Raw genomic sequence first — 26,691 nt, forward strand, 5'->3', positions numbered from 1 at the left:
TTCCTTTCCATACTACCCATCATTGAGCATATTTTAATTTACTACAATGGGCACAAGACTTCCAGCGAACATGTCATTGCGCAACTTCAGAGCCTTGATCATATTTCCATCCTTGCAGTATCCATAAATCATTATATTGCACGAAATAACATCTGGGATTAGACCCCTATTCCACATTTCATCAAACTGCTCCTATGATTTCTTTGCCTTGCCCATTTTGCACAACCCATGAATTAACATATTATATGTTGAGATAGTAGGAAAACTACCCTTTTCTGCAATGTCATTCTTGAAGTGAAAAGCTTCAACAATGTTTCCTTTCTTGCTATGTCCATTGATCAAAGGATTGTAAGTGAAATATAAAACACTCAAGCTTGTATTCTTCATTTCTTGCATCAACTGCTTGACTTTATCCAATTTCCCACTTATAAGCACATTGTAAGTCACATCATTATAAGCCAATCCACTTGTAGTCTGCTCCAACTAAGTAGTTTTTTCCTGAAGCCTACCTTTTTGAAGCCACAAATAACTTGATTTCCCTTATGGTCGGACTTGAGGATCATAGCAGCATGATTGAAAACCTAAGGCAAAGATTGTAGAGCCTATATGATTGTGCACAAAACCATGCCCACCTTTAGTTTCCCATCTGTTGTCTCCATCTCGGTTTCTACATCACCCAACTGTGAAGCAATCAGACCATAGAGTGTCCAAGAAATAGGAGTTTCCCAGTAGTACTATCTCCACCATACAGGTATTTTCTAGTTTCAAAACTCAACCAAAGAATTTACCTTGTTAGGATCACTCAATATGGGGATTTCCAACTACAGTCAACATTGCAATTCAAGCCATTGCTGAAAGAAAAAATTGATGAAGGGATTAAGAGTTGAAAATATGGCATTACAAGTCAAGGAATAATGAAACCACATAAGAGATTCCATGCAGAATAAAAAGCTGATGAAATGATTGCAACAATATGGTAACTTGGAGTCAAGGCTACTGTCATCATTCCATAATATGTATAGTATAGAAAAGTGAAGAACATAATCAAGAGGAACCATAAGAACATGGGAGGTGTCCACTCGAAAGAAATCATAGAATAGACCAAGATGAAATATACTACGGACTGTATCAAAACATAAGGCACCTCAATTGCCACCGGTACAGATAACAAGGATGGTCATTTGATGAAATTGATCTTTATAACAAAACTATAATTGATTAGTTGTTCACATTTAGATTACCTGTCCAAGGGCATAAGGAATTGTTGAATACATTCCAGTAGCTTTTTCTCTGTAAAAGACAGTTCGTTCAACCTCGACAACTAGCTGGACACTCAATGAATTGCTAACACCCATAAAAAGTACAGCACAGTGCATCGATCCCATAATATTCATTAGATATTGTTGTTTTCCTTTGTAAAAGGACACTAAAGAATATTTAGACAACATTGAGCAGTTGAAGCAAAATGCGTTAAGAGAAACACAATTTACTCTGCTTATAGAGAATAACAAAATAGTTTTCAAGGGAACAAATAAAGACTACAAGTTCACTTGGAAGACATACGTCAGAATGATTTCGAAATATGTTAAGTGACTCTATTGACTAAAATATGTAATAGACAATAAACTAATCAATGATAGAGAAAACAAAATGTCAAATTGAGGCCGGACTAGTTTTTCAAATAAGTTTATTATGCTTGTCAAGAGAGTGTCCAACCTCTTTGTTCCAAGGTCCCAAAATATGGTTCCAAATAATAGGACAACCACTGTATTGAAGAAAAACCACACAACATTATAGTGTGGATTCCTCCAATATGACCAATGTTTCTTCCAAAGGCATGCTAGGCACTGAAATTTGAAGGATTTTTCATATTGTGTTGGAAAATTCAAATCCTGCAAGCCGGGAGCAGCGGTGCTTAGATCTTTAATAAGAGCTTGATTCCATCTAAAAGCAGAACAACACATCAGTCAAAAAAAGTTTTAAAAAATTGCAGTCTATTCTTCGGGGCTACAAGTGACAAAAAAATAGAAAAATCAGATATGTGCAATGAAAAAGCTTTTTCTCAAACAAGTTCCTACAATTACGTATAGACATACTCACAAACAGTTGATCTTCTGTATATTTCAACAAAGTCCACACCAAGCCTTTCCTCAACAACTATGGAACTCACTTATAGTGCCCATGTCACTGGATTGTATCCTTCTATAATCTGCGGTACTTCTGGAACGACCTAACCAACCAAACAAGAATCAGACAAGATCACTATTTTCTACCACAGATTGATAATGGTAAGCACAACCATTTACTAAATAGCTTATAAAATACAATAAAAAATTACCCTTACCTCAAAATACTCAATGAGTTTATGAGAATGACGACCCAAAGGACCTGTGTAGATGATTTGGCCACCCCTTTTCAGGAGCAAGAGCTGTAGTTCAAGAAACCAATAAAACTGAAGATTTAGAAATTATTGGTTCTGTGGAACCCTGCTTTATTCTATCCCTTTGCACCCCTTTCCTTTTGTTAAGCCAAGCAAAGAAACATAAAAAAAATGTCGTTTGTTTCACATTGCATAGATTGATCATGAAAGTTTTTGAATTGACCTCATCAAAAGCTTCAAAGATATAAATGCTGGGTTGGTGGATGGTACAAACAAATGTTCAACATGTATTTATTGTGTTGCGAATAGTACGCATAACTATTGTTGTAGCACGGGCATCTAGTCTGGAAGTTGGATCATCCATCAAGATTATAGAAGGATTGTCAACTTGTTCTATTACTATGGCTTCTCTTCCTTTGCTCTGTAGAAAGACCTGTCACTCCAGGTAGCACTACAAGAGCATCTCTCAAAGGAGTGAGCTCCACAAGCTCCATGACTTCTGCAAAAAAAATATGCAGTTTATTGTAACAACAAAAATCTGTGAGCACAAGCTGTTTGCATGATCTCATTAACAAGGGAATATTTCACTCGAGTACTGCGTGCAAAGGGGAAATCTAGACCAACCACTCTAGTTTTCTCATCATCCTCTCAAGGAAGATGGAGCCATGTCGAATACACAAGTGATTCAAAGACTGTGACATTTGGAGAGTGGATGTCATTTTGTTCACAGTATCCTGAAATGTGAGCAAGTGTTTCTTGCTTCTTGGGGAATCCAGAGATGCTTATGGCTTTTAGGTCAACCTTGCAAAATCAAATATTTAGGCTTTCAACATGTTTTAGAATGAGGCATCTAATAATACTATCACCTATAATGAAGAGGAGGTAAAAATGGTGACATCCTACTCTTACTCTAGGGTAGTATCCTCTATCCCATCCTTTAGTGTAATCCCAACAACAAAATCAATGTGGAGTAGAGGATATGAAGGATCAGAAACACTATAGAAAAAATGTTTCCAGGCTAAATTCCAAGATAGGTCATGTATACAAGACCCACCTCTTTATGTTTAGGCTCTCAAACCACCAAAAAGCCTCCTCCCTAAAATTTTGTTCCAAGCCTTAGTTTGTTTCTCTAGCCTCAAAAGGACCAAATTTAAGGAGATAAATTTATCTTGGAAGTTGACCTGGAAACATTATATGGGCAGTTGTCAGTGGATGGGTGGAGATTTGTGAGTCTGGTCCCATTTCCCTTCCCAGATCACACGTTGTTGAGTAACCTGAGGCCTTGGCTCGCTTACAAAACTTCAGGATTACATGCTTAGGCATGGTTAAAGGAGTGGATTCAAGAATGAAAACACATAGTTTCCCTGGATATTAGCCTGAGGTATGAGAGTCTCAAGGTATGTATAGTGCCTGGACATATAAGATTAGCTACGTGCCCTGTTTCCTACATTGGTTTAACTATCAGGCATTTTAGTGGCTAGTTTGTGCATCATTTTGTAATCCCCGGGAGTCATAACAAGGGATTTACTCTCCTGTTGTGAGCTGCTTAACACTCTACCATATTAAACAGTATCTAGTAATCTTCTCAACCGTTTGGTTGTATGCCACCCCATTGTATGGATAAGTACTAACAGGACAGAACCTTTGTAGGCAACCTTAGTATGCATCCTACTGTCTAAAATGGGACCTATCATCCAACAATACAATACCCTTACATGACATATCATCACAGTAAATAAATTGATTGCTTTCAGTGTGGATGGTACATGTGAGGTCATTGGTTCACTGCCCTGTTTTACCACAGAAGCATAAGGTAGCATTACAATATGCAGTCAGCAATGTCATAGTCTATTATTAGACTCATCGAAAGCTAATTCATGTGATGCTACTGGTGATTCTCACTAGGCACCATTGGTTACCCCATGAATTGCAAGTACAGGCTACATGGATAGTGGTACTCTTAAAGGCATTGAAATAAGGCTAAGCACCAGTATGCCACTTAACATCAGTGTGTTATATCCAACATTATTGATAAAAGGCATTTGAGTCCTTAATTCAAGCCTAATGAAAGAATAATGTGGCTTACGATTGACCTCACTATCTCATGCACAAAGATCACAAGCCTACTATTTTTGCTGCACTTGTCCCTAATTGTTTCATAGTTTAACACGCGTTATCATTTTTTGTGTAGCTAGTATGAATAGACTAAATCTAGCATGGATATTGTTAGTCAAACAACCATATTTGGTGCATGTACTAGATAATTTACTGTGAGGTAAATATAGCCATAAGACCTCTGATATAATAAAGGATTTTTCTATCAATGTGCTCACAAAATGTTTTCTGTGTTGGTAATTTTTTTTTAAAAGGGACTCGTTATGTATATCTAGAATATAATACAATAGGATCTTCATGTCAATTGAGATCAGATCTTTAGATCAAGTAACCATTGAATGTGAGGAAGTCAATCCAATTATTATGATGAAAACCAACTGAGAAGATTTGCAAGATAATAAACTAAAATGAATATTATTAGTGTTTTGTTTCTCCAGATTGCATTGACTCACTTCAATGGCAGACTTATTGTAATGAAATCAAATTGACCACATTTGCAAAATCAGAAAAATAAATCATTTCCTTCTATCTTAAATGGAAGATTGTAAACCAATTAGGTAGTATTTATTGTTATTGAATGGATTGGAAATAATTACATCTAGACATTAATCTCAATCCATTTAAAATTTTTGCCCTTGATAGTGTACTATCTATAATCTCTTATCTTGGTTGATGAGTGGTAACAAGCTCAATGTTGATATATCACAAAATTATTACCTCGTTACATCAGCCATTTGCTTATGTGTGCTCAAAATCTTTGCCAGCGATGTCTGTTTTTTTACCCATTTAACGTCAGTGTATATTTGCTAGAATATACACATCAAGATGGTGTTAAGATAGTGTTGTGTGTTAAATGCATTACTCATCACAGCATGGTGTCAAGATATATAATTAAGTGTTGTGTGTTGAATGTATTATTCATTTCAAAAAAAATTAAAAAAATTAGGGGTTGTTACAGATTCCATGGAAAGCACATTATAGTGATGAGTTGTTCTAAGATGAGTATGAGGTCTGGAAATAAAACCCTATAAAGAGACCAGCAAAAGTCTTCCAAAGTCGAATGTTTGATGCTTGGATGTAAGATATATTCTACCAATTTTCTTACAATATTGTTGGGATCAATGGTTTTCTTTGGCAACATTCTTATAGACCTCAGCTAGAAGAAATGACTACTTAAATGCTTGATTGAAAATCCTTGTATCAAAGTTGCGATCCACTCCTTAGTCAGATCACAGGAATGTATCAAAGGATAATTATGATGGCTATTGAAGGAGCCACGTCACCTACAATTTTAGTGATGAAACTCACAATATGATCTTCAATGATACATAAATATTGATACGCCTTCTGATCTAGGAAATTCATCTTGATATTTCAAATGAAGACATCATAATTTGGGTTATGGCTAAAAGAAAGATAAGGTCAATTCCGAAAGTTGAAGTGTGAGATAACAAACCTATGTTCTTCCTTGAAAATATTGCATTGTGTCCAAAAGCAGGGTGTTGAAAAGCTCATGAAAGTATCACACCATTTGTTGTCATGAATATTACATTGTTAAGTAAAGGACCTCAAAGATGCAGTGCATTTGGTTATTGTTGGTGTTAAGGGAATTTGAAGGATGGAACCTATTTTTGTTCAATCTTGAAAGTTAAGAATTCGAAATAAGGAAAAAAATCACTGTCAAAGCACATTGTAATGGAGCAAGTTCACCGTTCGACATAACAAGCTTATAATGAAGAAAAAGGCCGAGTCCTCTTTCAGGTTTATGGAAAAAAGTACTCTCAAGAAAGATGAGTCATTTGCAAAACTGAATTATTACTAACTAATATGATAAAGGATGAGCTACTTGGATTGAAAAGGTCAAAATCATAGTTCAGCTGAAAATACAGAGTTACAGGAATATCCTTACTAGTACTGTTGAAGCAGTAACCAAGTATGCTATTGGTCTATCATATTTATCTCTTAATGAAGACATCTCATTGGAAGATCCATGATATTGACTCATTCGCTTAGTCTGATATCAAGATGAAGTATCTTTTGATTGTTTTCTGAGGCATTGGGACTATATGATCTTTTGGACATTTGGTTATGAAAAGGAAAATTAGCACATTAGAAAGTCTGATTGGACTTGCAAGGGGTGTAAAATGTAGCTAGGATTTACCCTAGAAGACTATAAGTCTTAAATGTAAAAATCCTAGGGTTTGTAGATAAAACCCTAGATCTAAATTAATGTTTTCGCTAAAAGAAGAAACCCTAGCCTATGCAAGGAAGGAATGGCATCATGTTGATGATGAGGAAAAGGATGATAAAATTGCAAGATGGATGCAAGAAGGCTAAGATCAAGAGGGAGCTAACATTTCCTAAGATCCTCAAAAGATAAGTAACTTATATCTCTCTTCCTTGATTATTGTTGTTAGATAGCCTCTTGTCTTTGCTTCTCTTTGTTGGGTTATAATCAATCTTCTGTGAACTCTTGGTGAGGATTGCAGGTACATAGATAAGGTTGCCAAGGCTCTGGCAACATATGGAAGAAGTGGAAGAATAAAGTAAATCTTGTGACAAGAGGATATTCCTATAATTGGTAATGTGTTGAGAGATATTATACTAGATGTGATCTTGAGCTTAGAGGGAGGAGGCAGATCCAAAAATATGAAGTATACCTTGATCGTGTTGAAGGGAAGTCAGTGGAGATTTCTAAATAGACCTACAAGATCTAGCATGTAGCAGATGGCAATGTTACTACAAAATCTAGTAGGCTTTGGAGAGAGACACCCTACAAGACTAAAAGCTAGACTACGTGCTAACAATGGGGTGGAGGCCTAATGTGACCTCAGCCAAAACCCATGATCTATACGAACTTCTACTAATGGGAGGAGTCTTGGTACGAGGGAGATCACTTAAAATAAATATGCTAGGTATAAGGTATAAGGTGATCAAGCTACGACTCATTCAAGGGAGAGACTCAATAATGTTTCAGAGCTTCAAGGAAGAAAAACACTCTCTAAGAAAAAACTTAGAAATCAAGGTTCAATACCTAGGGTTTTGATGTTTTTCAATGGTGATAGGTGTTCACAAGGTCAAGAACAAAGAGAAAGGGTTCCTTGCAAAGATAATAAGTTATTCCAAGGCTCATGAAACCCTTAACAAAGTCCTCAAGTTGAGGGAGAAGAAACTAGGGTTTCCTTCCTAGGGAAAATTTGAGTGGATACCCACCAAAATGATAGGTCATGTATCCAAGACCCACCTCTTGATGTTTAGGATCTCAAACTACCAAAAAGCCTTCTCCCTAAGATTTTGTTTGAAGCCCTAGTTTTTTCCTCTAGCCTAAAAAGGACCAAATTTGAGGAGATAAATTTATATTGGAAGTTGACCTGGAAACATTAGATGCGATTAGATATTTGGGCTTAGATGGCATAAACATTAAACTATGTAACCTCATAAAACACAAGAAGGGAAAGGCAAAGTCAGAATATGTAATAGATATAGCCCTCTCATATTAATAGCAACCTAGAAGAGAGGAAAATTTCAGAGTTAAATGCGAAGAATATCAATAGATCAAATTGTTTTAGACAAATTTCATAGCCTAAGCCGATTGAGAAATTAAAGTTCGAGTCTCCATTATCTAAGGAACTTGGGTCTAGGTTTTGTGGTAAAGTCCTCCGAACAGGTGGACTAGAGAAAACTAGGATAACAGATCGAATTTTAACTACCTGTGTAGTTTGGAGTGGAAAAGGCACCAAATTGGTGTCATTTCTTAGGAAATCCGAATGAGGCCTTTGACAGGGAGGGGCTAAGAAAAATAGTATTGATGTCCTTATTGTCACAGGTCCAACCATTGATGAAGTAGACCCACAGTATCTAGGTGCTAAAAAGGATGACCCAGGTTGAGGAATAGTTTGTGGCATCCATTATTGTTGCCTTTGCTGCTACTGCTACCTATGCAAACCCCAAGATTTCTTTGAATTAGACCAGGGTAACAACATGTTAGAATAAAACGTTGCAACCCACTTTGATACATTGGAAATTCCTAATGTAGGAATGTTGTTATCCCTTGGGATATCACCTTTAATGCAATCCTGTACACCTCTCTCAATTTCTTTAAATGGGGTGGGCACTTGCTGAGATGCTATTCTATGTACAGTTCTATCATTTTCATCAGCTCTGTTTGCTACAATAACTTCCCTAGATAGAGATAATGGCAATGGAAATTGCTCTTGCAGAGAGCTCCCAACACAATCACCAACAAGAAATCTATTAGGTGAAATAACGTCCCCTAAGAGAGAGGAGGATGAAGGTGAATCATAAACAGAGACCAATATATTCCTCCACAGAAAAATAGACATAATTAGGGGAAAAATCCTAGAACCAAATGATGGCAGAGTAGGATGATGCAACTGTTGCTGAGAATGATGATTGTGACTAGAACTAAAGCTTGAACAAACTTATGCGAGAAAATCATAAGAAATCCATTATGATGCTCCTCCAGCCTACGGTTCATAATGTTGGTGTTCAACATAATGTATTCTACTCTCTCTCTTTTGGTGAGCATCTTTCTCTTGGATGTTGAATGTTGTTGTTTTAGCTATTGGACCAATTGTGTCTTCTTAGACCTATGACGTGCAAATGCTTTGGCAATAGTGATTTTCTCCTGCTCATCATTACATTCTCCCTCTGCTGGTGTCTGTGAGAAAAACCCAAGTTGGTGTGCCACTACCATCCCACAAAACTAATAAAATTAGCATTTATAGATTAGACATACTAAACTATTTAGTAGCAAGGAAGAAAAACATTTCTCAAACTTCACAGGATAACACAAGCCCGAAACTATAATACCTATTATAAGAAAAATACACCTTAAACTATATGTAAAATAGTAACATTTTAAGAAGCACTTACATTATTTTAAACTTGACCAGGGAATCATGGCAGTATTCTTCAACTATTCCTTTTGGTTCTGTTCCTTTGATGAACCTGAATACCCAGCCAGGACTCGGCTAAGAGCACTAAGCAACTTGGCATACAATAATTTGGTTTTATCAATCTCATTTAAGAATCTGAATCTATGATCAAGAGAAGGAATTTGGTAAAATCACTTTATTGACCACATCTCATCCGCTCCCAAAGTTTTTGATCGAAATACTTGCTATGGTATTGCCTGGTAGTTAGGTACTGACGCAAAACTAGGTAGTAGGAAGTTTTCCATATCGATTGGTAGATAATTATTTTCATATCATATTTCTTAGATCTCCTAAATGAGATCCCATGAAGATATTTCTTCTTTACTGTATGTCAAAGATTCTATCAATCCCTTTTATTCCATGCAAGATAACCCGTCTATCCTATAGATCTCCTTGCATTCATTAATTCATTTCAAAGAAACAATTATTACAAATATTCAAATCACATTTTCTTTAAGTGACACAGAACTCACATTCTGTGTCATTCAAATGTATACAAATCTTCAACTGAATGTAACAACCTTCCAAGACCAAGAATGATCCTCCAAATGCAAGAACGCTTCTCCAAATGCAATAACACCGAAGTCTGCAAGCAAAATAATGAAGATCTTCATGTCGGCTCGAAAATCAATTAAATTAAATAAATGGAAGTAATATCGGCTCAATAAAATAGTCATGACGGTTCATGAGTTTATGTTGGCTTGCATATATGGACATAACCACTATAAATAACCATCTAGGGTTAGAAAAAATACATGAAGAAAAGAACTCGCATGCCTCCGAAATTTTGCATATAGGAGCAGAGTCGCAGTAGGGTTTGAATACACCTTGTTTGGGTTTTAGGTGCAGTCATGATCTTGAGTATATGGAGAAGGAAGGAGGAATCTCGAACAAGTCTGCAGCTCTGGGTGAGGACACGATCTCGGCATATCTCTAAGATCGTTCGCATGACTGTAAGGTGTAGTTCTCAGATCACTGTAATCTCGGATGGGACAACAATGACTTCGGGTGACACAGTAAGCTATTATAGTGACAGTAAAGCCCTCTCATATATCCTTGTAGTTTTGATCTAGCCATATATATGTGTATCTTGATGATCTTACACTATTACAGTCTTCGCATGATAAGGAGCAACAATAATCATTATAGTCTCGGCTTAAATGGCAAGTAAGATCTCAGTGCAGGAAAGAAAGTAATCACAATTTCGGTGAACCTAATTCATGCCAATCAATGCATATATGTGATGGAAAGAATCTCAGAATCCTTACTGTTTTCATATAGCCTTGGTCTCAATGTCTTAGCTTAAGAAGCATCACATTGATCCTATCGTTTCCCTCACTGTCTCGACACTTTTGTTGTAAAATACATTTTCTACTGCTCATAGTTAGCATGATGATGTTTATAGCTAGGGTACAGTGACGATCCAAATATGGTGTAGCAGCAATGAATCCCTCTATGCATTGATCAAGGATGAAAATCAAGGTCACGATAATGATCTCAATGAAAAAGCTGAGATCACATGTGTGGCAATCTCAAGAGACAATCATGGCACAACAATGATGTCAACAATAATGAAGATCTCAGTGAGGCAGAGGTGCAGCAAGGATGATGATCCCAACAATGATGAAGAAGAGGATCGATGTCTTGGTCTTGGAGAGGAAAATTGTGTCAAGGGTCATGGTTTTGGTATTCTTCAAAGGAATCTCTATAAGAAGAATTTTGCATGGTTTTTCCTCTCCAAGAGGGAGAGGTTTTGGCCCTGGCAAAAAGGCAAATATTTTTGTACTTGTCTCTTTTGTTTTTGGTAGCAGTTTGATGAAGTAAACACACCCACTAATAATGGATGGAACATTAAGTTAAGATAAATTGTATAAATGCTTCACAGATTGCTATCATGGTAAAGAAGAATCACCTTATCATGTTTGCCCTAGATTCTTCAACATGGTATCAGCTTCCTTCATAGACAATATGATCTTCTAAATCGATAATTACTTTCAAATGATTTCTTTAACCAAGTTCACTTATGTCACATACATCATTAAGTAATTATAGATAGAAAATCTCAAAAATAATGCAATAATGATATTATGATCATAAAGAGACATCCAAGAACAAACGAGACACAATTTTACACTGTGAAACCCCAAACTCAGGAAAGGGCATACAATCTTTTCTTAGGAGAAATTGTTCTATTCATGAAACATACAATCTGATTTTCCAGTCAAATTGACTACAGAATCCGCACAAGCAAAGTTTGGCCTTACTGTTGTTGCCAAGAATTTCGGTCAACCTCAGTCAATAGGGCCGAAACTTGGCTTATTGTAGCTGCCCAGAAACTCAGTCAACTGCCCAGGAAAATTGGTCAAACTACCCTGACAGAGCTCAGTCAACTGCTTCAGAAATTCGGGCGAACAGTGCCTCAGGAATTTCGATCAAAGAGTTGTCAACACTGGTCAAACTTCTTGCTTCTTCTCTCTCTCCTTCACATGTGTGAACTAAAAACAAATGATTTTTATGTGATCTGAATTGACACCAAAAAAATGGAGGCCGAGTTTGTATTTATAATGGTCATGAGGTGCCCAAGGGGCACATATCCTTGTGCTAGACCGACTTTAAATTTTTTGGAGGCTAATTTGAATTAGATTTCCTCTTCTTAATTTTTCTTTTGGGGTCACGACTTGAGTAGCTGGGAGTATTGACCGCAACAACTCAAAAGAAATCAACATAGGCTATAATAAAATTTGGGAGAAAAGGCATAAAAAAGAGAGAGTTGAGAGAGTGTGGGTCCATTGCATGTAAGATAAGATTGACTAACTAAAAGAGAGGAAGGTACAAACAAAATGGTGGGAAGATAATATCTGTAGCCCAGTTAAGCCAAATAAGAGATAGTGTGAGAAGGTAATATCCAAGGCCACCAATTCAAGAATGCTATGGTTTTCTGGGAGGTCGTGAAATCACCGAAAATTTAGAAGCCTAAGGGTAATTATTATAAGCATTGGTTTGCAAATTAATAACATGCCAAGGTTTTATTCCTGTGAGGGTTTCTCCAACTTAAAAAATTTCTATGCATTGTGCAATGTTGTAAGCGTTGTTGCACATTTATTTGTCCATCTTTGCTTGGGTTGCATAGAACAGAGAGATCCATATAAGCATGCATACATGGGTATTTTCTTCCCATAGTAGTTCAATGAAATCCGCAGTGAGATACATTTTGACTCATCCACTGGAATACAAATCATAAATTCATCGTTTGGTGAACATAGTTAACCTTAATAAAAGAACAATTTGATGTTCATACAACAATTTGGACCAAGAAGAGAATAAAATGTTGGCAGGGTTAAACTCCTTGTTAGTCTGATGCAGTACCTGTTTTATGAAAATAAATCCATTTAAATGAATTCATTTAGACTTTAGAAAATTTAATGTTGGAAAACTAAGCTCTACAAGGGCAAAGTTTAAGAGTTCAACTCAAACTTGCAAAAACTCTGTCAGAAAATAATTAAAAATGATGTCATTTCCTTCAAGTTTTGGCATTTATTTTATACCCTAGCAAGTTTTTCCATCCACTCATGAGTTTCACTCATTAGGGAGAAAATAACCCATGAGTACTCATAAAATCAACTCACTTCTGGCAAGTTTGACTCATGGACAGAGAGTCAGACTCAGGACGGAGTTAATTTGGCTTGACAACAAGCCCAAGTATGGTTTGGCTTGGGAGTAGACTTAGTGATTTTTTTCACCTATTAAGAAAATCCAAAAAAAGAACCTTTTATGTCAATATAAGAAGTAATCTAAAAATTATATACAATTGTTCACCAACTGTGCATGAGTGTGTATCAAAAGTTGAGGCTTATATTTCATATACAAATTGGCTAAACATGTCAAACAAAATAACTTCAAGAAGTATGAACATAAAATAGCCCCTAGATGGGAAGAGTACATTATCCTTTACTATTGGCCTTCACACATTTGACTGTGTAGGCATTGGTTGCAAATTCAATTGACACTTTTAACATTTCCAGCTACGTTTCTACACTTCCATTCCACTACATTTTTTGATAGCTTTTGCCTACACTTCCATTACACTACATTTTTTGATAGCTTTTGCCAACATTTCACTGCAGTTGAACCTTCAGCTTTTGGCCAAATCCCACGCGCTCTTTGCACATAGTAGGGCAAGTGAAAATACATGCATGGTATGAACATATGGTATTAGAGTGTGTGTGAGAGAGATCCAGAAAACAAATCAGGCAAGACAGGAGTTAAAGTATTACTAAACAGATTTCACAATCAATAGAGGTACAACAATCAGGATATGAGAATATAAACAAGTTAGTTACATGCCTAGGTGTCTAGAAATGTGCAAGCTGCCTCGAAAGTAACTTCCAGTGCCCTAAATTCAAAGGGAAAATCATCTGTAGATGAACCACTATAAAGTTCAGAATCACTAATTGATTTTTGTTAGCTAGACTGTGCACTACTAGACATGACATCATCCCTCAGTTCTTGTCTACTTGACACTAGTGGAAATCTTGAGCTTCCTTGTTCTCTAGAATGCCACATATTGTTAACCATGTCATTTCTAACATTCAGATGCCTCTGTAGTTCAGCCACATACTGTAGAACATAGCTATCCAATGAATTCAACAGCAGTACTTCATCAGCTGTGATTATACACCTTATCTATTCTAGATTCACAACAATTGCTCTCTCTCGTCCCAGAATAGTGGAAGGATATACAAATAATGGATCCAAAAGATGGAGATCCCTAGCCGGCAAGTCACAACGCTTCATTATTGTTAATTTATCTACCTCCAAAACTTGAGAACTCCCATTTTTATCTATTCTTATCCATGACCGAATCCCCTGCCCTCGCTTTTTAACTCCCAAAAGGCCTAGTCCTTGAAATAGAGACCTACCAGGCATGGTTGATCGAAAAGGAGCTTCATGCACTACAGAAACAAAAGGCCAAGGAGGGAGAAGGGGCTCTTTCAAATCTGCCATATAATACTGCTTTTTAGCTTCTAAGAATTTGTTTTCTCAGGATCAAAGTCTTCAAACCTATGTCTATAGTTATTGATAAGTGATATGTGCCTTTGCAAGCATCCTTGAACAGAGATAAAGACAACTGACCAATGCCATTTTACCATATCAAAAGATCACAACCATTTCCAAAATGTGTCCTCATTTCATGAAAGTATATGTAGGTTGTGACTCTGGGAAACAAATAAAAATATTTGGCTCTTGAACTCTAAATAAGTAAATGTCCAAAGTGAACCTCCAATTGGTTCCCAAACATTGTGAGCTTGAAGTGTAATGATTGAAAGGAGACGTTCCTTGATATTCAAAACAGAATTTAGAGTCATCTCAAAGCAAAACTTCATAGAACTTTATCCTAAATTCCTAGTTTCAACTTTCAACCACCCCATACGACAATCCTAGCTTGCTCAAAAGTTGATGTTCAAAATAAATAAAAGAACCCACGAAGATTCATCTGTGGAAGAATCGACGAGTAGGAAGAGAAACTAGGCTCCAAGATTTGAGTAGCTAAGGGGATGGATGTATGAAAGTAGATAAACTATTTTTGCAGTTTGTTCCCAATGGAGAAGTGGAAACAGACAACCAAATTACTGGAATTCATTAATGGTGCTGGAATTGAGTAACTCGACATATATGTATATGTTAATGGTCCCAATATCTCCCAATCTATTTGACTTGCCCACATCGACATCTAGTTCATCTTTCTCGACTCCTCTCACCTCTGCAAGCACTTATTGTAACCCATCATCCACAATGGCAGGTGCTAACTACTAACCCAATCTCTTGTCTACCATTGCAACCAAATACGACTTGCAAACCAGGAAATCAGGGCCATCGGTGCCATTGCAAGCAAATATGACTTGCAAACCAGGAAATCGGGGCCATCAAGGCCATTGCAAGCAGATCCAACGTCCGAACTGGAAATCGGGGTGATTGCAATCAAATCTAATTTCTCTAAACTGGAAATCGTGGCGATTGCAACCAAATCCAACTTCGAAATGAGGTGAATAGGTTTTCTGGACTGTTTATCTGCCTTATTTTTTAGGGCTAAAATATAATAATTATTTATTTTTTAAACAAATTTTGGGCTAACTATATAAAATGGGTGTAATATTAAAAATTCGCCCTTCCAAAATATAAAACCCCTTAAATTTCACCTTTGGGCTAAAATTTTCCCCTATAATTTTCAATGGTGATGGGATTGTTCTAGAGAGAACAAACATTATAATTTCATCTCGATTTTCCAAAATAATACAATATAGTATTGGGGTTTTGAGCCGTGGCTCTTTTGGGATATTTATTGTGTTATGTGCCCTTGATGTTCTTCCTCTTGTTCATTATTATTTTCTTGATGTTTATGGGCTTCCGATGTAAGAGTAGAAGTACATTCTTGCCTCTTATTTTAGTACATTGCATGAGCTTATGAATCTACATGATTTTTCTACATATATCCTATCTCTAAACTTGACCAATTGATCTGTTGTAATACAATAGTCCACATCTTGTACACCTACACCTGTACATGTACCTACACCTCTACCTATACCTATACCTATACTACTACCTATACCTGTACATGTACTTATACTCTGCTGCAACCTGTGAAAAATCTCAATATACCTGACATCCTACTGACTTGCATGCAAGATCTTATCTTGTAGATCTCTCCCATAAGAGTTCATAGCTGCTATATGATTTACGTGTATCTACATACTAGGAGCATCTGCGACCCTGTTTTCATCATAGTTTATGTATATGATCTCAAAATCAAACTCATTGATTTTGGCCAACCATTTAGCCTTCCTGGCTATCATATTTAGCTAGTCAAACAAGTATCTCAACCCACTATGATCACTTATCAGTACAAATATCCTTCCCAGAAGATAATGACTCCACATATTCAATGCATGTATGATCGATAGCAACTCAAGATCATGTGTCCGATAGTTTTTCTCATGTTCATTTAGTTTCTAAGACTCATAGCACCCTACATGTCCCTCATACATAAGGACTCCACCAAGTCCTCTCTTGCAAGAATCTGTACATGCTACAAACTCCTTGTCTAGATCTGTAATATTTAACATTGGAGCATGTGTCAACAACCACTTAAACTACTCAAAACTAGCCTCACGCTCCTTTATCCATTCAAACTTCTTACCTTTCCTCTACAACGATGTAATAATATGAGAAATATATGAGAAGTTCTTGATGAACCTCTTGTAATAACCTGTCAATCCTATGAAGTATCTCACCTCATCTACATTTCTAGGGGCTGCCCACTCAATGATGGCGATTATATTTTCTAGAACCACTATTATGCCCTCCCTGGACACAACATGTCCCAAGTAATGTACCTTAGTTTGAAAGAAAATGCACTTGTTGGTCTTAGCATACAATCAATGCTCTCTCAACAACCTCAACACTCCTGCGAAATTCTAAGGATGACATTCCTTACTTTTAGAATATACCAATATATCATCAATGAACACAATAACAAAATTCTCCAAATACGGACACAACACACTATTCATTAAGCACATAAAGGTAGTTGGAGCATTAGTCAAACCTAATGGAACTACAACAAACTCATAATGCCAATACCTAGTCCAGAAAGTTGTCTTGTAAATGTCCTCTTCCTTGATGCATAATTGAAGATACCCAAATCCTAGATTAATCTTTGATAACACTGATTCTAACTTCAGCTAATCAAACAATTCATCGATCCTTGACAATGGATACCTGTTCTTGATGGTCACTTTTTTCAACTACTTGTAGTCAATCCATAATCTAAGGGGACCATCCTTCTTCTTCACAAACAATACTGGTGCGCCCCAAGGTGACACACTCAGCCTAATGTATCCTTTTTCACACATCTCTTTTAGCTACAACTTCAACTCTACAAACCTAGGTGTGCTCATGCTGTAAGGTGATTTTGATGTTGGAGCTGCCCCTGGCACTAACTCAATAGAAAAGTCTACTTCCCTATGAGGTGGCAAATCTGAAATTTTTGCGAGAAACACATCTTCAAACTATTGTAGAACTGGGTACCTACTCACAAAATCTGCATCCTCAATTTCCTTACCTTTGTCACTAGAAATATGCACTACATATAACACACACCTTTTTTTGCGAGTGTGCTTTGCCTTCACATTGTCACCATCCTAATTGATGTGGTTTTATTCTTTCCCTGTAAGACTCTTGGTTCACCATTGTCATCAACACACTCAATGGCTTTGTCATAACAATCCACCTTGCTCCTATGAAGGTATAACCAATCCATGCCTAACAACATATTGTATGATCTCAATGGTAAAACATTAAAATGTGTTGTGGTACACTACAACAAAAAAAGTCATTGGTGAAGGTCATTCCTATGACAGACCTTTAAGGTTTGTCACAAATGTCACATATGGTGATGGTCCTTAAAGAAGTGTTGTTGTAAGTTCATATAGTGATGGCCCTTTAAGGCTTTTCACCAAATCCATTTTCAGTGACACTTTTGGTGAGAGGTTTTAAAGGCCCGTCACTAATTCTTTCTTTGGTGACACTTCTAGTGACTATCTTTTGTTAACCCTCACCAATGCTCTTTTTGGTTACTTTTGGTGACAGTAAAAAGATGTTCGTCATCATTGATCATTCCAATAATTTTTTGATGATGTTATGTGCCTGTTACTGTTAGGATTCCAAGAAACTCTCCTAGGTTGTAGCTCGGAGATGCTTGGTAACATATAAATTCAACTTCTTGTTGAAAATGGATGAATGGAAGGAATGATGCTTGTCCAAGCCAAATAACCACTTCTATTCTGTTTCACTCTAGACATGCGTGAACACCCCTAGGCTACAAGGCTTTAGACCACCGACTACTCACAATTTAAGGATTGGGTGATTATGGAGAATACTGACTACACTAGTAGATGCATAAGACCATGTGATGGCTAGCTGCAACTAGTAAAAAAAGTATGCAAATCTAATCTCCTAATACACAGACACGATGATAGCTCTCTGGCACTAGATGAATAGAAACCTGAATAACTTATGCAATGATACATGCAAGTCTTTAACACAAATATAGGATGATAGCTACTCTAATGCTAAAAATCAAGAGTTCAAGTATACAGCATATCAAGCACAGCTTAAAACAGAAGAGAAATGGAAGGTCAACAATTAACAGCAAAAGAAGATTGTATTAGCTAAAAATGAAGACGAGATGCTGCAAATGTCAAAATAGTTACAGTCTCCAGAAGTTGAACCTTACATCAAAACATCAACCATCAACCTTGATTACATTTGTTTTTTGAGTATATATAGAGTTTCATTAAAAAGGCACTTGGCCAATTTAAGTATGGAGGGGTCTTAATTGACCACCAACTACATTTAACTACCTAATGGAGTCTCTGAGTGTGTTTTCTTACTTTAGTAGATGAATCTGAACTTTTCAGGTGCTCGGCTGTCCTCTCAAGCAGCTGGAGTGTTTGTATCAATGAAGTTCCTTAACTGCTAAATGCAGTTACATGCTCATGCTATGTCTTTTTTCTCTTCAGCCATTATGTCTGTTAAATGTGGTTGTTGAGGAGTAACAACAAATGGTACTGGAAGGCCAATCACCTTTGTCCTTTGGGCACACAGAACGTTCAAGGGGCGTGGATTGCATAGCGAGTGGACGAGTCGAATGAAGGAGTAAGATTGGTCGTCAGATCGGGAGGATAGACGGTGGAGATGACCTGGCAAAGGATATTGGAAGAAGCGGGAGTGGTATGAACATGGGCCATTGGATCTTAGATGGATAGATCCAGCGGTGATCGAGTGGCGAAGATGTGCGACGATTATTGGGCAGGGATGGAGGATTAAGCGATAAGCGGTATTGATGGCACTACCTTTGGGCGTTAGGCGGTAAAAGGGTGAGGGCGTGCGATTCCATTCAGCGGATGACACGTAGTGGTAGAGGAGAGAAAAACCACTCTCCATCGCATGCTAATGTCCCATCACTTTATGTGCGTGAAATGTTCGAAGGCTGTCCGATCTTGGTGGAGCTGATCAGATAGTGGAGAAGTGATCGGGCAAGTCGCTTCATCAGGCACGACAGGAGTCATTGGATTGGGTTTTTTGGTAATTTTGGGCCTTTATGTATGGCGATGTGCGATTGCGATCTGATCGCATGGAAATATCACATTGGCAAAAGCCGAGGGGCACAGCCTTTACACACACATGGATGCGATGTGCAATAGCGATTGAACCTGAACCCGATAAAGGAATTAATTGTTTTTAGGACTGATGAAGGGAGAATGAGCGGGGCAAAGGAAAAAGGAAAAAGTGACCATTATAGGCTTCTCTTGAGCATGACCAAGGACTAAGCTCACTTCCAACCTTTAGAAATCAAGGATATGTAGCAGAGCTAACACTAGCTCCTTCTGGGGATGAGATCCTCCCTGTGAGGTATCAAGAACTACAGACCATTGCCTTTCCTTCAAAAACTAGATCAACAAAAATTCCTAGTGCTCCATTGGGCATGGAGTGCACTTTGGCCTACACTAAAACTGATAAAACAACATATTTACAACTTTAAGGCCTGAATACCTTAAACAACATAACTTTTCAAAAATCACCCATTAACTGGGCCATCAAAAACTGTCTCTCCTTCCATACCTTGCAGCATGAAAGTATTGTTCTCTTGGACCTGAGTGATGACGAAAGGTCTGCTCTATAGAGCATCAAACTTCCCATGGTTGCCTTTATTCTCTTTCAGTGCATCCCACGTAAGAACCGAGTCTCCAACCTGAAAACTTTCTGTCTTTGCCTTCCTATCGAAGGCCTCCTTGATTCTTCTCTGATGCGCTGCAGACTTCTTAACCAGCTGTTCTCTGATTTGATGTACTTCTGCTAAGTCGGTGATCCTTTTTGCCATGTCCTCTTCCTCATTTTTCTCTTATTGCAAGAATTTTACCACAAGGAGGGTTAACTGAATTAGGAACACAACCTCAGTGCCATAAACCAGCTTGAATGGGGAGCTCCCTGTGGATTTCTTGCTGGTCACTTTGTCAGCTTATAGTGCATACTTGAGCTTAGAATCCCAATTCTTTTTGTTGTCTTCCAACAGCTTTCTAATTATCCTTATGAGGCTTTTGTTGGAAGATTCTGCTAGACCATTGCCTTGAGGGTAATATGAGGTGGAATGAACCAACTTAATGCCCATTAAGTCACACATGTCCACCAACTCTTTTGCCCTGAAGGCTGCTTCATTGTCTGTAACTAATTTATGTAGACAGCCACACTTGGTGAAGATATTCTTTGTCAAGAACTTCATGACCGCGTGATGATCACCCTTTCTGGTAGGGATGGTCTCAATACATTTAGTGAAGTAATCAGTGGCTACTAAGATCCATCTATGCTGGCAACTAGAATGTGGATTGATTTCCCCTATGAAATCCAAGCCCCACTGCTGAAAAGGACCACTGGCATGAATATGTTTCAAAGGCAAGGACTTCAGTTGTTGCTTTCCCTCAAACCTCTAGCACCTATCACAAGATTTAACAAATGAAAAGAGATCAGAAAACAAAGTGGGCCAGTAATACCCAGCCCTGAGGATGTTGTGAGCTATGGTCTTCCAATAGTGATGTCTTCCGCAAATGCTGGAATGAAACTGATGCATGACCTCCATGGATTGTTCTTTGTCTAGACACCTTAGAAGGATTCCGGATGGGTCCCTCCAATAGAGCAGGCCTTCATGAATGCAGTCCTTGGCTTCCCTAAGCTTGATGGTTCTGGATTGGCTTGAACTTAGGCCTGGAGGGACTTCTTGCTTCATCAGAAATTGAACTATTGTGGAATACCATTCACAAGATGCTAGATTTTCTGCCACTGATTGGCTCTGCCCTAATTCAGTTGTTTCTTCTATCTATCCATCTTCTGAGACTGTGCTTATGAGATTTATGTCCAGCATCATGCAGTTTTCTTCTGCCTTCAATTTGGCTAGGCCCTAACCTCGGACCGGCTTGGTGGGTTTCAGCTCTATGTTAAATTCAATCAGCTTTGCTATCTTCCATCAACATTTGGCTATGTTAGGACATCTTTAACTGAAGCAGAGGGCACATATGCAATTACCTTGGAGTGTAGAATGTATATCCTGAAAGCTTTCAAGGATTTGATGAGAGCATAGGCCTATTTTTCTATAATATCGTACCTCATTTCGACATCCCTTAAGGTTTTGCTGAAGAATGCCACTGGATGTTTTGAACCTTCATCATCTTTATGCAATAGAACTACTGCAAGGGTGTCATTTGAGGCAAATGAGAATATATGGAACTCCTTGCTATAGTCTAGGCTAATCAAAGTAGGAGCTTCCATAATGGCTCTCTTGATGGATTCAAAAGATCTTCTAGCTTCCTCAGTCCACTTAATTTTTGACCCCTTCTTCAACATGGAGGTAATGTGTTTTACAGGTTCTGCAAAATTTGGAATAAGCCTCCTTACAAAATTTATTTTTCCCAGAAAGGACTGGATATCCTTCTTTGATCTTGGGACAGATAAGGTCTATATTTCCCTTACTCTTTCTGGGTAAATTTTGACACCCGCGGTAGAGACAATGTGCCCTAACATCTTGCCCTCTTCTAAAGCAAACTGTGACTTTTTAGGATTGACTGATATCCCAAACCTTCTGCATTTCAGGAATACCTTCTTCAAGTGTTGCAAATGATCTTGATGGCTGTTGGAGTGTACTATTATATCATCAAGGTAGATGAGGACATCTCTCCCACGAATACTATATCCATAGCTCTCTTAAAGGTTGCTCCACCATTCATCAACCCAAAAGGCATCTTGGAATACATGAAGGTTCCCCAAGGAGTGGTGAACGTAGTCTTCTCCCGATCATCTAGATGTACAACCACTTGATTATACCCTGAAAATCCATCTAGGAAAGACATCACTTTGGCTCCTGAGACTTTCTGTAGAAAATGTTCCATCTTGGGTAAAGGATAATTGTCTTTCTTTGAGCATTTGTTTAAATTTCTGAAATCAACGCAGAGCCTGATTTCTCTGCTTTTCTTCCTCACCACTACCAAGTTGGCCACCCATTTCGAATATCTAAGAGGGACTATGATTTTGGCAGCCAACAACTTCTTGATCTCCTTTTCAATTAGAGGAAGGAGCAAAGGATTTATGGGTCTCAGCTTCTGCTTGAAAGGGATGGTGTCTTTCTCCAAAGGGATCTTATGCTAGATGATCTTTTTATCATACGTTTTGAGGTCACTGTATTCCCAGGCAAAGACATCAGCAAACTGCTTCATCAAGGTATAGTATTCAGAACTTTGGGTAGCAGATAAATGAGTGGACAGGTTTATATATCTCGGATGATCTGGGCTCCCTATGTTTTGCTTACAGACTGCAGATTGATCATCTTTTTGGGCAGCCTTATAAGGCATATTGTTCTAGTCAAACAACTTTTCTAAGGGAACTAGGCCTTTAGGCATATGATTGCTGGGCAACTGGACAATGCTATCTTTTCCAATTCTGTTCTTTAGCTGCGATTGGGGGCTTTCCTCCAAGGCTTCATTTTCTTGGTAAATTTGTATTCCAGAGAATTCATCAATGACTTGAAGGAACCTATTTAATTCATCGTCATCCTCAAAGACTTTCCAATGCTGGATATTATCAGGCAAGGATGGTCTGTATTTGACCTGAACTTCATAAACTAGTCTGGGAGGCATGGGAGGGATAAACATACTAGCAGATACAACAAGGGAGTCAGCAAGCTGATTTTTGACTCTAGGGATATATGAGATACAAAAACTATCAAAAGAGTCTATGAGTCTCCATACCTCATCTCTATATGCTTTCAGCCTTGGGTGTTTTGCTTGAAACTTTCTATTGACTTACTGAATGCTGATATCAGCATCTCCAAACAACATTCTTTTTCCTGATTCCTCTGTCTTTGGATGTGTTAAGGCCTAATATCAGAGCCGCATATTCTACTATATTGTTGGTGACTTGGAAAGTCAGATTGAAAGACAGATGTGTGCTCTCTTGTTTTGGAGATATCAGCACCACCCTTGCTCCTGCAATTTCCCTTGAACATGCTCCATCAAAGAACATTTCCCAAACCTGACTTCCTTGCTCTTCCACAACCTGGCCTATTGGTTTCTTGAGCTACAACAAGGCCTTCTGGGTTTCTTCAATTTGGAGAATACATGCTCCAAAATTAGTGTCTACAGCATAGATGGGATGATTAGTAGGATTCTTCTCATCACTGGTGATGTAGGCTAGTTGTGCTTCTCTGTTCAATCTCCTACTTTCCCCTCCCAAAACTGGGACAATGGCATATGATAAATCATTTTGTAATGTCCCACCCAGCCTCTTGATCCACCCTCTAGAAAGTAGCATACCAAACTTAGGGGGAACATCTGCAACCACAATATCCATCATCATGCTCTCCATGGGCAACTGAGTTAGGGTAATAACCAAGTCTTTGATTAATCCCAGACATTTTACCTTTCTTGAATCGAAGGAGAAAAGATCGTGGTAAGGTTTGGTAATATCAAGGCCTAACTCTTCCATGACACCTTTGGGCATCAGGTTATGGCTGGCACCGGTGTCCAATAGGTAATTATGGAGGGTTTTGTCATGAATAGTCAAGGAGACATAGAATGATGGGGAGATATTGTCAGAGGGTTCAGTCATTGGGCTCAGCACAACTGCAGGCTTATCATCTTGCAAGTTTACATAGTCATAGGCGGATTGTGAGGCTTTTAGCTCAAGGGCATCAAGGACAGGCCTTCTAAATACCTCACTCTTTGTAAGTTCTATTAGAGGGACAGATATTTGTAACTTCTGGACTTCTGATTCAAAACTGAAAGGGGAAGGGAACTTGTCAAGACCTCTTACCTCTTGAGCTGGGGCTTTGGGGATGACTGGTTCAGCTACTAGCTTTTTCTGCTTGCTGGCCTACTACTCTATGGGGACAGTAGCTCTTTGAGTAGGACTCTCCTTGACATTGTTCGTTCTTGACCTCAAATTATACCGTTGTTGTTCATCGGTCTGTAGAACAGCTTCTCTATCCCACTCTTGATTGGTCTGGTCCTGGAGTAATGATTCTTCGTAGGCAGCTAATGTCAAGAAGGTAGTGTTGCCCTTGTCTTCCATGGAGTGAATCTCATCTTCTTCATCGAATTGCTCGTCCTCCATGACTATGTTATAAAAATGGGCCTTAACTCTTTATTCTCCACCGATCTCCTTTCCTCTCTGAATGATCTACATTTGATCATTTGGTCTTCTGAACGAACTTGGATTTCTAGGGGCAAATGGATTAGGCAGCCTTGCCTTCCCAGAACTCTGTTCAACCTTCAGCTTGGATACTTCAGCGGCTAATGACTCTATAATCTTAGTCATTTTATCTAATTTGGGATCTGAAGGTGAAGAGGAGGTGGAAGCTTCACCTCTTTGCCTCCTTCTGTCAGCATGACCCTTGAGTTTTTCTGCAGCCATGATATTAGATTCTACCTCTAGGACTACATCTTGCATTTCGACCAAGGTGGCACATCTTCTTTCTCTCAACAGCAGGCAAAAATCAGAGTCAAATTCATTAGCATAGGGGAGTTTTTCAGAGGTGGGGATAGGCTTTACTTCTGTTGGTATCTTGCTATACATATGATTAAACCTTTTATTAAAATCAGAAAATGATCCCCCATTGTCTCTCTTGAGGTTTCCAAACTCAGTGTGGTAGTATAGCACGTCTTTCTTATCTCCCCAATGCTTCAAAAGCACACCATCTAATGCTTCAATGTCTGCTATTGACCTAGGGGTCAACTGTCTAAACCACTTTCTAGCCTCTCCATCAAGGCTCTGGACAAAAACTCTCATCCACACATCATCCTCACTGATATCAAGGTTATCAGAATAACTATAAAAAGATTGAAGGTGCTCTTTAGCTGTTACCCCTTATGTACCAGTGGATTTAGGCATGTATTTCTGATATTCTCCTGCAGGCATGGCATTCAAAAGAACAGGTAGGACAAGAGGTCCATACCTTGCAGCTATGATTCTTTCCATCTTAGTAGGAGCTTCTGGGCCTGCCATGACTGGGGTAGGTGAATGGATACTGGCAGTTGGAAAGGTAGGGAGATGTGGAATAAATGACAGGGACAAAGGAATCTGATGGACTGTGTGGGAGGTTTTCTTTGGGCTGAGATCCAAAGGGGAACTTAGCGAACAAGGGAATTTATGAATCTCTGAAGGTATTTCTTCACTAACAATGTTAGGCTCTATATCCTAAAAATGCGTATGTTCAGTTACAAGCCTCTCTTGCAGAGATGCATAAAATTGTTTAGGCTTACCTGATCCTGATGCTCCTTTCTGTGATTTTTTTCTTTTCTTGACGATCTTCTCAGGGTCAAGCACTAGGTCAGCTGGTAATTTCTGAGGATTTCTCCGAGTATGCCTCACGAACTAAGCCAAAACTGTAATGTGGAGTCGCCAAAGGTTGGTTCCCTAGTAGAGTCGCCAGATAGATGATTACAACCAGAAATGCACCCAGGCTTTATCTATCATCAAAGCTGGGTTTGTGTCATTCTCCTAGGGAAGCTAAGCTTCAATCTCCTCTCCCCAGCAACGGTGACAATTATGTTAGGATTCCAAGAAACTCTCCTAGGTTGTAGCTCGGAGATTCCTGGTCACATATAAATTCAACTTCTTGTTGAAAATGGATGAATGGAAGGAATGATGCTTGTCCAAGCTAGATAACCACTTCTATTCTATTTCAATCTAGACATGCGTGAACACCCCCATAATATAAGGCTTTAGACCACCAACTACTCATAGTTTAAGGATTGGGTGATTGTGGAGAATACTGACAACACCAGCAGATGCACAAGACCATGTGATGGCCGGCTGCAACTAGTAAAAAAAGTCTGCAAATCTAATCTCCTAATACACAAACAGGATGACAGCTCTCTAGCACTAGATGAATAGAAACCTGAATAACTTATGCAATGATACATGAAAGTCTTTAACACAGAGATAGGATGATAGCTACTCTAATGCTAAAAATCAAGAGTTCAAGCATACAGCATATCAAGCACAGCTTAGAACAAAAGAGAAATGGAAGGTCAATAATTAACATCAAAAGAAACTTGTATTTGCTGAAATGAAGACAAGACGATGCAAATGTCAAAATAGTTACAGTCTCTAGAAGTTGAACCTTACATCAAA

At 38.2% G+C, this 26,691-nt stretch overlaps 1 pseudogene; it reads right to left on the reverse strand.

Annotated features, from left to right (window-relative positions):
* Positions 1–13,797: 13,797 nt before the first annotated feature.
* LOC149229194 (magnesium transporter MRS2-1 pseudogene) lies at positions 13,798–14,317 on the reverse strand (annotated as a pseudogene).
* Positions 14,318–26,691: the final 12,374 nt, after the last annotated feature.

The sequence above is a fragment of the Pinus tabuliformis genome, chromosome J (genome assembly GCF_031772625.1).
Source record: "Pinus tabuliformis cultivar Carrire ecotype Pingquan chromosome J, CPIR1, whole genome shotgun sequence".
NCBI lineage: Eukaryota > Viridiplantae > Streptophyta > Pinopsida > Pinales > Pinaceae > Pinus > Pinus tabuliformis.